General features: G+C 41.2%; 1 long non-coding RNA gene across 1 annotated transcript in view; it reads left to right on the forward strand.

The window, feature by feature from the left end:
- Positions 1 to 836: 836 nt before the first annotated feature.
- Positions 837 to 13,595, forward strand: part of LOC126937981 (uncharacterized) — a 58,259-nt gene continuing 45,500 nt past the window's right edge. The window contains exon 1 of the long non-coding RNA XR_007719916.1: positions 837 to 909. This is a non-coding gene — a long non-coding RNA (uncharacterized LOC126937981). The remainder of the gene's footprint in view (positions 910 to 13,595) is intronic.

Consider the following 13,595-nt stretch of genomic DNA (forward strand, 5'->3'; position numbering starts at 1 on the left):
TCCTGGTCTCGCTGACTTCAGGAGTGAAGCTGCAAAGCTTCCCAGTGAGTGTTACAGCTCTTAAAGGCGGCACAGGCCCAAAGAGTAAGGAGCAGCAAGATTTATTTAAAAAAGCAAAAGAACAAAGCTTCTACAATATGGAAGGCTACCCGAGCAGGTTGTGGCTGCTGGCTTGGGTGGCCTGCTTTTATTCCCTTATCTGGCCTCACCTACATTCTGCTGATTGGTCCATTTCACAAAGAGCTGATTGGTCTGTTTTACAAAATGCTAATTGGTCCGTTTTGACAGAGTGCTGATTGGTGCATTTACAAACCTTTAGCTAGACACAGAGCACTGATTGGTGCATTTACAAACCTTTAGCTAGACACAGAGCGCTGATTGGTGCATTTACAATCCTTTAGCTAGACAGAAAAGTTCTCCAAGTCCCCACCCGACCCAGAAGCACAACCGGCTGGCACTCATCAAGAGAGTTTGCTGCACCTAGCCCAGGTGCGCCTGCAGTGCAGAGCGAGCTCCTCCCAGTCAATCAAGAGGAAAAGAGAGGAAGCGAGAAAACCACGGAGACCTGCTATGGTGGCCAACGATCCCGCAAAGAGGGAACCGCGGTCCACTCACGGGATTCAGCCTCCCGTCAAGCCCAGCAGGCGCAGGCCGCGCCCAGTGCGGGGCTTGCCCAGCCACTGAACCCGGTCCAGCCCCGGAGCGCCGCGCCTGCCTCTGTCTTCACACTTCCCCGCCAGCAGAGGGAGCCAGCTCCGGCCTTGGCGAGGCCCAGAGAGGGGCCTTCCTAACGCAGCGGCGGGCTGAGGGGCTCCTGGAGCGCCGCCAGAGCAGACACTGAGACCGAGGAGGCACCGAGAGCCAGCGAGGGCTGCTAGCACGTTGTCACCTCTCAAAGCCATCAATATGGTAATTGATATAATTTCAAAATATGACTATGTATTGAATGTATTTTCAATGAATTGATTTACACTTTCAGCTATGATTTCCCCCTAAGCATTAGGAAGAATGTCAACCCTTTAAAAAAGAGAAAATGAAAATATATTTATATAATTCCAAAAGAGAATTACCACATTTGAATTTACTTCCTTTCTTTAAGCAGCACTCCAATGACACCATGAGAGAGAAAAATATCCATTTTCAAACCTACTGAGAAGTCGTTTCAGTGGCCATGCTCAAGTGTTTCACACTAGATTTTAGATTACAAACTTCTCTGCACAAATAGCAATATTGTAACAACATAATTATATATGTAAGGAAAAATTGAAAATAAGTATTAATACTTACATGTTAATATGCTTATAGTTAAGCATGATGGTTTTAGAGACAGGTAAAGAAAAGATACATTATAAGCATATACTGGTGCTCACGGCTCTCAGAGCCAACGAGTTACTTGTTTTATATCCTTAAACTAATAAACTTTAGTAATTTATTGTCTATTTTTTCTTACACAGGACCTCAGATGGAATTTTGTTATAACTAATTTTCCTCATTAACTGATAATATTACGGGAAAATGCCATGACTTTTGGCAGCAAATGGTAAAGATGCAAAACAGTGGGTTATTGGTCTAGAATGTGAGCATTCTAAGTCTATGATACGTCAGATGAAATGCAGGCTGTTTTAAAATTGTAAAATGAGGCCGGGCGCGGTGGCTCAAGCCTGTAATCCCAGCACTTTGGGAGGCCGAGACGGGCGGATCACGAGGTCAGGAGATCGAGAGACGATCCCGGCTAACACGGTGACGATCCCGGCTAACACGGTGAAACCCCGTCTCTACTAAAAAATACAAAAAACTAGCCGGGCGAGGTGGCGGGCGCCTGTAGTCCCAGCTACTCGGGAGGCTGAGGCAGGAGAATGGCGTAAACCCGGGAGGCGGAGCTTGCAGTGAGCTGAGATCCGGCCATTGCACTCCAGCCTGGGTGACAGAGCAAGACTCCGTCTCAAAAAAAAAAAAAAAAATTGTAAAATGGATGGCATTTTTGGGTAAAGTGGAAAATATGTCTGTTATAAAGGGTCTGACTCCAGTTTTTATGTTTGTCTGCTAACAGCTTTTAAACCTACCCATTTCACTTCCCCTTTTACCCCACATCTGGCAAAACTGATACAAACTTAACAGCTCCTCTCTCAATTGGCACCAGAGAGAAGTTTAAACCATGTGCAAAAATGGCCACACCCCTAATCACAATGGAAAACCCATACCAATCTCTTTTCCTAGGTCTCTCCAGTCATTTTGAGACCTACTTGGAATCATCCTGCTCTCCCCCAGAAAAACCTCATTATGTAATAAAACACTTCATACCCTCTTGGTGTATGTGTGCTATCACCAGGCTTGCCATCCAACTTGTGGATAAGTATCCATCTTATTCCTTCATGTCGTGCGCGTCTGTGTGAAGAGACCACCAAACAGATTTTGTGTGAGCAATAAAGCTTTTTAATCATCTGGCTGCAGGTGTGCTAAGTCTGAAAAGAGAGTCAGCAAAGGGAGTTAGGGGTGGGGCAGTTTTACAGGATTTGGGTAGGTAGTGGAAAATTACAGTCAAAGGGGGTAGTTCTCTTGTGGGCAGGGGCGGGAGTCACAAGGTGCTCAGTCAGGGAGCTTCTGAGCCAGGAGAAGGAATTTTACCAAGTAATGTCATCAGTTAAGGCAGGAATCAGTCATTTTCACTTTTTTGTTGTTCTTCAGTTGCTTCAGGCCATCTGGATGTATACTGCAGGCTTGGGCTTAGAGGCCTGACACTTCAGAGTGGCTTTAGCATTCTTTCTTGTCTTTGTGGAAGGGTTTCCTCATCTGGATGTTCTCTTTCTTGCTTTCTTTAGGTGACTAATTCTAAACACCCAGGATTTCTCTCAGTGGTGCATCTTACACAGATATACCCCGAGATTGATCTCAATCAACAGTCACATATGTGACTCCAGTTTTGTTGTTATTTGTTTTGTTTTGTTTTTTGAGACAGGGTCTCACTCTGTCACCCAGATTGGAGTGTAGTGGCGCGATTTCGGCTAACTGCAACCTCTGCCTCCCAGGTTCAAGCAATTCTCCTGCCTCAGCCTCCTGAGTAGCGGGGATTACAGGTGTGCACCACTACCGCCTGGCTACTTTTTGTATTTTTAGTAGACACCGGGTTTCCTCATGTTGGCCAGGCTGGTCTCGAACTCCTGACCTCAAATGATGCACCCACCTCAGCCTCCTAAAGTGCTGGGATTACAGGCGTGAGCCACGGCGCCTGGCTATGACTCCAGTTTAATGACGGTAGATATCCTCTGGTGCAGAATTTAAAGTTTTTTAATCATTTGTGAATATGTAGATACACAAGATATGCTTATCTTAAAACTGGTCATTTGTGTATAGCTCCACCAACAATTTCAGAACTACTTTCTGTGTAGATTACTCAGTGTTTTCCTTGTGTCTCCTAAAGGCAGTCATTTCCACCAGCATTTGAAATGTCTCGTAGGATACTCAAGGTGGAAATATATGCACTTTGAAATTAGAAAAAAAAATTAAAAATAGCTAATAGAAAGAAAAGAATTGGTAAATGTTGGAATTTCAGAGACACGGGTATTTGGGCATGTCATCTTTTTGTTTGTTCACATAATCATGACCTACCTAGGCAACCAATGTATAGAACATTCCTTCCCAAAAAAACCTTGACAAATTTAAAACAACGCAGTGTTTTCTCTCAAAGAAAATGTTAAAAAGTCGTGAAATAATAATTAACACAGCATTCCTGGTTATAGAAGTATTTAATTAAGACATCTTCATTTGATTTTAAGTTACTCTAGTGAAGAAGGTAGCATGCCAGTAATAGAGACTCGCTGTAATTGTTAATGATGATTCTGATGCACTTGTTCTTACGGAAAGCTAGGACAGCATTGAACATGGCCTTTGAAGACTTGCAGACCTAAGCTACAATCTTCATTGACTAGGTGTGACACAGCAAACAAGCTACTATTCTTCTCTTATTTTTCTCCATAAAATGGAATAAAAACATTGAATTCCCATGGCCATAGAAAGGATTACTGTACTTGACACAGAGCCCATAATAATAGCTATTGTTTCTATATTCACCCATATTTTACTCAGTGGAAATCACTTATTTGCATTTGTGTCTCCATTACTACATTGAAAGCTCCCTGTGGATAAGCATTATGTCTTTTCGTCACTATATTCCTAGAAAAAAATCATTCCAAGAATATCTTGGGTCATCCATAAATGTAAGAGGCCTTAATTATTTATAATGTTGGTGATGTCAGACCAACCATACTCTTACTTTTTTGACTACATGCTGTATTGTTGCTGCAATATAACTGATTACTGTAAAATATGTACAAAAGTGACTGTAGTAATTTCTTTGTAGTATAAATAACCATTAGGAAGAAAAAGTGAGTCTATTGTTTTACATAACAATGGACCGCCAACTAAAAAGTCAGATGGTCAAGATACTCTCTAAATTACTATAAATCAAATACAAATTAACAACTTAAACATTAACATTTGCCTTGTAAACTACATTATTAGGCCAATTCATTTTATATATGAAAAGCTTTAATGTAAAGTTTATGAATGTTGCCTACATAGCAGTATTTTTGGAACAATGTTACTTAAAGCGTTTTTGAAGAGTAATTTGGGTAATAGTTCAAATAAAATTATATAAAACATTGGCTTTCCAAGATCATCTGCCCTCATTTAATCCGAGGTAAATTATTTAAACATTTTAAAGTGGTGCTTGATACAATGGCTCCAACAGATTAAAAAGTTAAAATATCATAAATATTTATTGAGTACCTATTTCATGCCATAGACTATGTATAAGGTATAGTCCTGGCCCTGAAAAAAAATGCACGAACACATACATAGTTGACTACAGTGTTAGGGATTAATAGAGCTGTGCATTAAGTACTCCAGCATGTGAAAACAGAGGTTCAGAAAATTAATCCTGCCATTTGAAAGGAAGATCCAAAGAAGTCATGATAAGGTGTTTATGCTTGAAATTAATCTTGAAAGATAAATAGAGGTTTGAAAACAAGAACATTTTAGAAATAAAAGAGTATGTGCAGCTTTTGGCAATATGAGAAAGAATGTTTTGCTTGGGGAGAATGACAAGTAGTGCATTATGCCTGGAGCATAAAGAAGTGTCAGAGAGAGGTGTGAGATGAGAACAGAAAAGTAGACTGGGATCTCATCATGAAGCACCTTTGTATTTCAAGTTAGAAAGCTTGAATCTTAAACTATAAATTGAACTATAAACTAAAAATTGAAACCATCATATTGAGAATTTTAAGAATAGGATAGATAAAATCAAATTCACATTTTAGGATATTCTCTGGTTACCGTATGGAGAACAGGTTGAAGCATGGGAAATTGGTAGGCAGAGAGTAATAAAGTGAAGCAATAGTGTAGGGAAAAGATGAGATCTGAAACTATGGTAGTAGCCGTTGGGTTGGAGATGAGAAAATAGATATGAAAGACATTTAGAACCAGAATTTGTAAGATTTGGTGATAGACTATGAAAGATAAAAGCTGGTGAAGAAGAGCAGAGATTAGCTAGTTTATATCTTAGGCTAGATGGTACATGTAACTATTCTTTACTGCTATTGTAGCAGGATGAGCGGCAGACAAAACTCCTCAGACACTGAGTTAAAGAAGGAAGGGGTTTATTCTGCCAGGGGCATCGGCAAGACTTCTGTCTCAAGAGCCGAGCCCCCTGAGTGAGCAATTCCTGTCGCTTTTAAGGGCTCACAACTCTAAGGGGGTGCATGTGAGAGGGTCGTGATTGATTGAGCAAGCAGGGGGTACGTGACTGGGTGCTGCATGCACCGGTAATTAGATCGGAACAAAACAAGATAGGGATTTTCACAGTGCATTTCTATACAATGTCTGTAATCTATAGATAACAGAACCAATTAGGTCAGTGGTCGATCTTTAACTACCAGGCCCAGGGTGTGGTGCTGGGCTGTCTGCCTGTGGATTTCATTTCTGCCTTTTAGTTTTTACTTCTTTCTTTGGAGGCAGATATTGGGCATAAGACAATATGAGGGGTGGTCTCCTCCCTTATTCCCCCCTTTTGAGACTCTCACTCATTTTATTAGTGGGAGTTCTCACTTTCATTTTCACTACCCATGTCTTCTTGCAAGATAGATCGATAGTGATTTATATAGTACATTTGTGCTGAGGCATTTTGGTGAACTAAGGTAGCGATGAAGCTTTTTATCATTCGAAGAAGTACAGGTATCAAGCAAGGAAGCAGTAGGCAGGTTCCTATTATTATTATAACTCCTATTATAAGAGTTTTAAATCCTCCTAGCGCTGGGTACCATTTTCCAAACATAGCCCCAGGATCAAATCCATGCCACACTTGCATGGGCACATGTGCCAGTTTTGTCATATCTCTGACTATGTCTTCAGCTACTTGCCCTTGATTATCTATGTGTAGGCAGCAATTAGTAAGGTTAAACTTCCTGCAGATCTCTCCTTCAGCTGCTAGCAAGTAGTGAAGAGCTAATCTATTTTGATAGATAGCATTTCTCATCAGAGTTTCTTGCTGGGCCAGAATAGTCAAGGCTCTGCCGGTTTTATTAGTGATTATTTCTAAGACAGCTTGTAATCGAGTGATTTGGTTGATCATGAAAATGGGGGTCTGGTATCCCCATGAGCCATTTTGTGCCCAAGTAGCAGGCCCATAATACTGTATGATTCTCTCAGGGGGCCATTCATCATCTTTCCAATTTCCTATAGCTATGCTTCTCTTTCCACGGGAAGCATAGACAGGGAAGCCCAGAAGTTTGCCTGTTTTTATGGGCCGTAGGAAGAAAGATGGTTTAATAGTGCCAGTAACACAACTACCTCCCCACTGGTCAGGTAATTTGGCATAAGCTCTATGCCCACATATCCAATACAATCCAGTGGGGGCTGTCCAGTCCCGGTGGGACTCCGGGTGGGTCCACATGGTTTGCAACTTTGGGAATTTGCTAAATGGATTCCTCTCTGTTTGATTTGAACTCCACCAAGTGACTGTTTTTGTGGTACCTTTATGCAGTTTCTGTTCCAGACAACTAAATCATCCTACAGGAGTGAATTTTTTTCCTTCTCTAGCTATGCAATATTGTCCAATAATTGAGGCTTTTAGGACCCATAAATTATCAGGGTGATTCTTTTGAGCTGGGAATTCATCAGGAACTGGGTCTGTAGGCACTAATTCTCGGGCTTCCTATGGCCATTGATCTTCTATTACAGTTCCTCCACATATATAACATGAAGTGACATTGAGAGACTGGGCTACATGCTCAGCTAATTGCAAAAACAAACTTCTTGTTTTTCCTGGAATTTCTGGTACTGGTACATTTAGTTCATCATAGAAAGTTTGAAACACTGGCTCAGGGGAGTGTTTGTAAACTTCTCCTCAAAACAAGATATTTACTTGGGGATCCCATCAATTTCTAAGGTCCACACACTCCTCTTCTTTCCAGCAAGGATCAAGGGGATCGGTTATTACTAGCTATAAGGGGTTGCATTGTCCCTTAGTACAGGAAGGGCCATTTTTTCCTTTCTGAAGGTAGACTGGATCCTTTTCATCATTTTTTTCTTTTATCTAAGTGGCCTAAATGACACAAGACCAGTATTTACATTTATTTCCACACAGTCCTAATTTATGACAGATGTACTTATTTTCTGCCATATAGCCTCTTTTCTCATTAAGAGAACCACACCTTATTCCTAACTTATTACTATTAGTGACAGCACAGGCATCAAATTTTAAGGTGACTTGTTTGCGCACCCCCCCTTTTTTTATTCTGTTTTGGCTAACACTTTATGTGTATCATTTATGAGCTCCCACCAGTCCTTAGTCCTTAATCTTATTTTAAGAACTGTGGTCATGGGAGGCTCAGATGGGTCATAACACACATCAGGTTGGTCATTTCCTGGGCTACATACCTTGTATAGAGTAATATTATACAAACAAGTTCTTTTTAGAGTTTCAGTACACTTATAATAACCGTAAAATAATAGGACCGTAGCAACCTTTTGTCCCACCTCAGTGACTTGATGTATACACTGGGAACAGCCCTCAGTCTGAGGAAGGTCAGTTGAAGTCCTTACTGTACAAGTCCAAATTTTAAGGAAAATGAGTCCCACGATGACTTTCCTCATGCTTCAGCCGTGTATGGACCAGTCAGCTTCCGGGTGTGACTGGAGCAGGGCTTGTCGTCTTCTTCAGAGTCACTTTGCAGGGATTGGCGAAGCTGCTCCCGTCCATGTACCGCTTACGGTCTACTAATGTTTAAGGATGGTCTCGGAGGTTGGACCTGCTAGAATAAACTGAGTCCAACACCTCTACAGAGTTATGTTCAACTGGGCTCTCTGATACTGGGAACAAGGTGGTGGGGTTTAGGGTTTTGCAAACTTCAGTGGTTATGTGGGGATTTTCACATAGCAAGCTTTGGTACTTGGTTAATCTAGCATTTGTTAACCAATGATGTCCTTTGGTATTTGTTAAAGTTACCACAGCATGGGGGGCCTTTATATTTAGGTTTTGCCTAAGGGTTAGTTTATCTGCTTCTTGTGCTAATAGGGCCATTGCTGCTAGGGCTCTTAGACCTGGGAGTCAGCCTTTGGAAACTCTGTCTAGTTGTTTTGAGAGATAGGCCACTGGCCTTGGCCAGGCCCGCAGTCTGGGTTAAAAACTCCAACTGCCATTTTTTCTCTTTCTGACACAGAGTGTAAAGCGTTTTGTCAGGTCTGGTAGCTTCCAGGCTGGGGCCAACGTGAGTTTTTCTTTTAACTCATGAAAAACTCATTGCTGTTGGTTATAATAGATGTAGTTTATCTATGCTACATTTTTATTAACCGTCACCTACTAAAATATTGACTCAAATCCAGCAGCTATTTGATTTCAAGCTTTAAATTGATCTGGTATTCCTCGTGGGACTCCAGTTGCGTCTAAATAGACATGAGAGTCGAAAGACCCATAAGGGGCTTCTCTCGCTTTATGATGTCTTATTTTTCTTTCCCCTTCTGGTTGATGAAATGCCAGAGTGAAAGGGATAGCCAATTGGACTAAAGTACAAGTGCCACTCCAGTTATTCAGCAGAGTGCCCAGTAAAGGTCCATCACAATACCACCACACATCCGCTCAGGGATGAACAAAGGCTGACTGATTGATAAGCTCTTGAAAATTCTTAAGCTCACTGCATCCTTTCAGGTCGTCAAGGAATGCTAAGTTTCATCCCTGCCGTGAGAGACACAAAGTGAACTTAGTGTTGGGAGACGGAAGCTAGATGGCCCTCGGGGGCTGACCCGCAGGGACTTTGGGATATAGCAGAGAGAGCTTATTATTCCAGGCTGTAGAATCCTGGAAAAGAGCTATCATGCACCCTACGCCTGGTCGACTGGGGGAACCACCTTAGTGGAAGGGGGACAGTCTGGGTCTCTGGCCTGCCATGTGCACAAGCATAACAATTGCTTTTGTTTAATGTGAGGATGTAATATTTGATCCATTTTAATCAGGCATTTGCATCTTGGTATCCTGTCTTAAGTGCTAAAGTTTGTTTTAAGTCTTTAACTTCTATGATCCTCTAGTAAAATGAATGTATGATTTTAGGGAAATTACAAAAACCAGTTGGGGCCGCCTGTCCTTGCTCTTTAGTGGTCCACAGAACGTTGGACCAACTATGGCATGAAAGCTGTACATCTGGGGGCAACACTCCTGGTTGGCACTGGGGTCTTTATCGAAATCTCCCCGGATTAAATGGTCCTAGTTTACCAATGTCTAGTCTGAGGAGAGTCAGGAGGGACAGAAGTACTTTTCTGAAGTAGAAAGCTGTCTTTGACTTGGCAAGTCCTCACAGGGTATAACAAAGCAAGCATTAAATGCAATAGTTTGAGGTGTAATCGACTTGGTTATATTAATAACTAGATGGTCAGCAATAGAACGAGGAAAGAAGAAAGAGTAATAGAATAGATTAAAAGAGTTAAATTTTTCTTAGCTTTAGTTTGGTAGGGTTTTCCCCTGGGACTGTGGCCCATGACTTGGGAGGGGGTGGTGCTTTCTTGACTCGGGTGTGATGAGTCCATCCTTTCTTGCTGTACGAACAGCAGTCTTGGTGGTTAGCAGCACAAGGTAGGGTCCTTCCCAGGCTGGCTCAAGTCTTTCTTCTTTCCACCTTTCGATGAGAACATGATCTTCAGGCTGGTGCTGGTTTACTGGAAATTCTAGGGGTGGTACATGTGCTAAAAGACTTTTAGTTTTTTTTTTTTTTTTTTTCCTTTGCGAGAAAGGAAAGTGGAAGATAAACCAAGTATATAATTTTTAAGAAATTAACCTTTTGTTTTAAATGTGGGGACCTTGGCAGTGGACTTTATAGTCCTTAGTGCCTTTTTACTAAGAAATTTCCTTTAGCACCTATTTTTATTAGTTTTTAAACCAAAGAAAGCCAAATACCATTTTACATTTAACAGTGCTTCTCGTATGATTTCTATACCAGATAAGCTAAATTTTATCTTTATATTAGTGTATTAATGTTAAACCTAATTTTAATAAAACCTTGTAGACATATTTATTTAATTTTTAATGTTTGACCTTAAGGTAAGATTTTATAGACTCTCTTTAACCTTTTATAATTTTTGCTAAAGAACAGGTTGGTGCTTTAAGAAAAACCTGTTATGCTTTTACTATAATATCCAGTTCACAGAAAAACTGGATGATACTTCTTTAACTTTAGCTAATATGTTTACACACAGAATATTCTTTACAATTAACATTTTAAACCTTGCTTAAACCTTCAAAACAGTAATTTTTAACTTTTTAATGTAGGTAAAAACGTACATTCTTATGCCTCCTTATAATCCTTTTACCAAAGGTATATTTTGTTTTTCTAATACACCTTGCACATAAACTCTTTTTTTTTTTTTTTTTTTCCCAATAGTTTTACATTCAGGAGGCTTAGTTACTTTTAAATTATACAACATTTTTTGCATAAATTCTTTTTTTTAACATACTTTTTTTATAACCTTTTTTTTTTGTCTTTCACGACTTATACAGGCAATTTTTTTTAAATGCCTTAACTTTCTGACTTATTACAAACATTTCTTTCTTTAAACAACAAATTAATTTATTTCAGGACAAGAATTTACCATATAACATTCTTTTTATATAAATTCCGCCCCGCCCCTTTTTTTTTCCTTTTTTTTCCTCCCTTAGGATACTTCTGAACAGGTGAGTTGTGATCACAATGAGGTTTCCTCTAAAAGTTATTTATTTATTTATTTATTTTTTGCTTTTTGTTGTTGTTGTTGTCGTTGTTAGCAAAGCAGTTGCCGCTATAGATTGAATGCATTTGGGCCATCCTTGGGTTACTGGGTTAAGGATTTTTTTTGGATAGGAAGGCTTCAGTGCTTTCGGGATATGCCCTTGTTTACACTGACAACAAAGTAGTATTGGAGTGTAATAGAGTTATGGAAAATACGTTTAATTATCAATTACAGGTTTTAAATTTACCTTGGCTTTTAAAGGAATAGGGTACACTTTATTTTTTTTAACTACTTGTATATCTCTTTCTTTCTTTCTCTCTTTGACTTTGTCTGTCTCTCTTTGACTTTCCTTTTGCCTCTGCCTCTTCTTCTCTCTCTTCCTCTCTCTCTTTCTCTCTCTCTCTCTCTCTCTTCTTGACTCCCTCTTTGTCTGTCTCTTCCTCTCTTTCTCTTTGCCTCTTTTCCTCTCTCTTTCCGTTCTCTCTCTCTGCTGGTCTTTCCTTGCCTCTGCCAGCCGCTTATGCTGCTGTTCTCTCAACCACTATGTGTTGGGGGTGGGGGTGTCTAAAACCAGCTGTAACCAAGTGTCTATGTACGGGAACTGGTCTGGGTTCCCTGGCTTACATATGTTACCTTGTGCTATACCTTTGAAACAAGGGACCTGTCCCGGCTTCCTTCTAATGGCCAACCTACCTCTAATGCTGGCCAGTCTATCTTACACAAAGTTTTAAGTTTTCCTGGTGTCATAGTACTCCATAGTCTCCCTTAAATCCTTTTTTTGAAAATTTTCAACATAGTTCCTAGTGGGGTGGGCTTACTTTGTGCCTCATCCATGTTTCCTCTAGACGAAACACACCACGCTCACACCACACGCACACCATAAAAGAAAGAACAGGTAAAAAAGGTACACACACACTTTTGTAGTTTACACCAAACTAAAATCAAAACCAAAATCAGAGTATCCAGAAATCCAAGCCAGGTCAAAACCAAAACCAAAGTATGAAGCAATCCAAGTCAAGTCAAAAACAAAAACCAAAGTGCCGGTATAGGCACAACGTGGGTGATCAGGCCACGCTTCCACTAAAGTGGAGTAAGGCAAGTTCCCAAGACCAATCCTGTCAAGCAATTCAAACCAAGTCAGAACTAAAACCAAAGTGCCGATAAAGGCACGACGTGGGTGATCAGGCCACGCTTCCACTCAAATGGAGTGGGCAAGTTCCCAAGACCGGTCCTGTCAAGCAATTCAAACCAAGTCAAAACCAAAACCAAACCAAAGTGCCGATAAAGGCACGCCATGGGTGATCAGGCCTCGCTTCCACTCAAACGGAGTGGGCAAGTTTCAAAGACTAGTCTTACCAAGTTTTAGATGTCCAGACTCCAATTGCCCATTCCTTCCCGGTGTTCAACCACTGCATTGATCCTCCACGGGGGCCTGCCACACACTGCTCTGGCGAGGCATCCCACCAGGGCAAATGCCTACCTGGGAACGCTCTCAGGATCTGTGTCGCTTGGGCTGGTCGGAGTCCCCCACAGGGATGTTCCACAGGGCAGGCTTAAGCCACCTAAGGAGCTGCCTCAACCATCCGCCAGTCATCTTGCTTCCCAGTCCAGGAACCAAGAAATGTAGCAGGACGAGCGGCAGACAAAACTCCTCAGACACCGAGTTAAAGAAGGAAGGGGTTTATTCAGCCAGGGGCATTGGCAAGACTTCTATCTCAAGAGCCGAGCCCCCAAGTGAGCAATTCCTGTCCCTTTTAAGGGCTCACAACTCTAAGAGGGAGCATGTGAGAGGGTCCTGATTGAGCAGGCAGGGGGTACATGACTGGGGGCTGTTTGCACCGGTAATTAGATCGGAACAAAACAAGATAGGGATTTTCACAGTGCATTTCTATACAATGTCTGTAATCTATAGATAACAGAACCAATTAGGTCAGTGGTCGATCTTTAACTACCAGGCCCAGGGTGCGTCGCTGGGCTGTCTGCCTGTGGATTTCATTTCTGCCTTTAGTTTTTACTTCTTCTTTCTTTGGAGGCAGAAATTGGGCATAAGACAATATAAGAGGTGGTCTCCTCCCTTACTATTATGTTATAGTATCTATGGTGTTCCTCCAAGAACAATGGAGGCTGTCATTTGTGGGAAGGTGTGGCCACATGACTTACTTCAGCTAATGACGTTCAGGAATTGACATGTCTACTTCCAAGCGGAAGCTTTAGAAACCAGAGTGTGATTGTCCACACTCTCTTTCCCTTTGCCACAGATCGCCTGATAATGTAATAGTGGCTGCTCCCATAGCCTGGGTACTTGAATACAAACTATAAAAAGCAAAATCCCCAGCCGTAGCACCCCA

Source organism: Macaca thibetana, chromosome 15 (genome assembly GCF_024542745.1).
Source record: "Macaca thibetana thibetana isolate TM-01 chromosome 15, ASM2454274v1, whole genome shotgun sequence".
NCBI lineage: Eukaryota > Metazoa > Chordata > Mammalia > Primates > Cercopithecidae > Macaca > Macaca thibetana.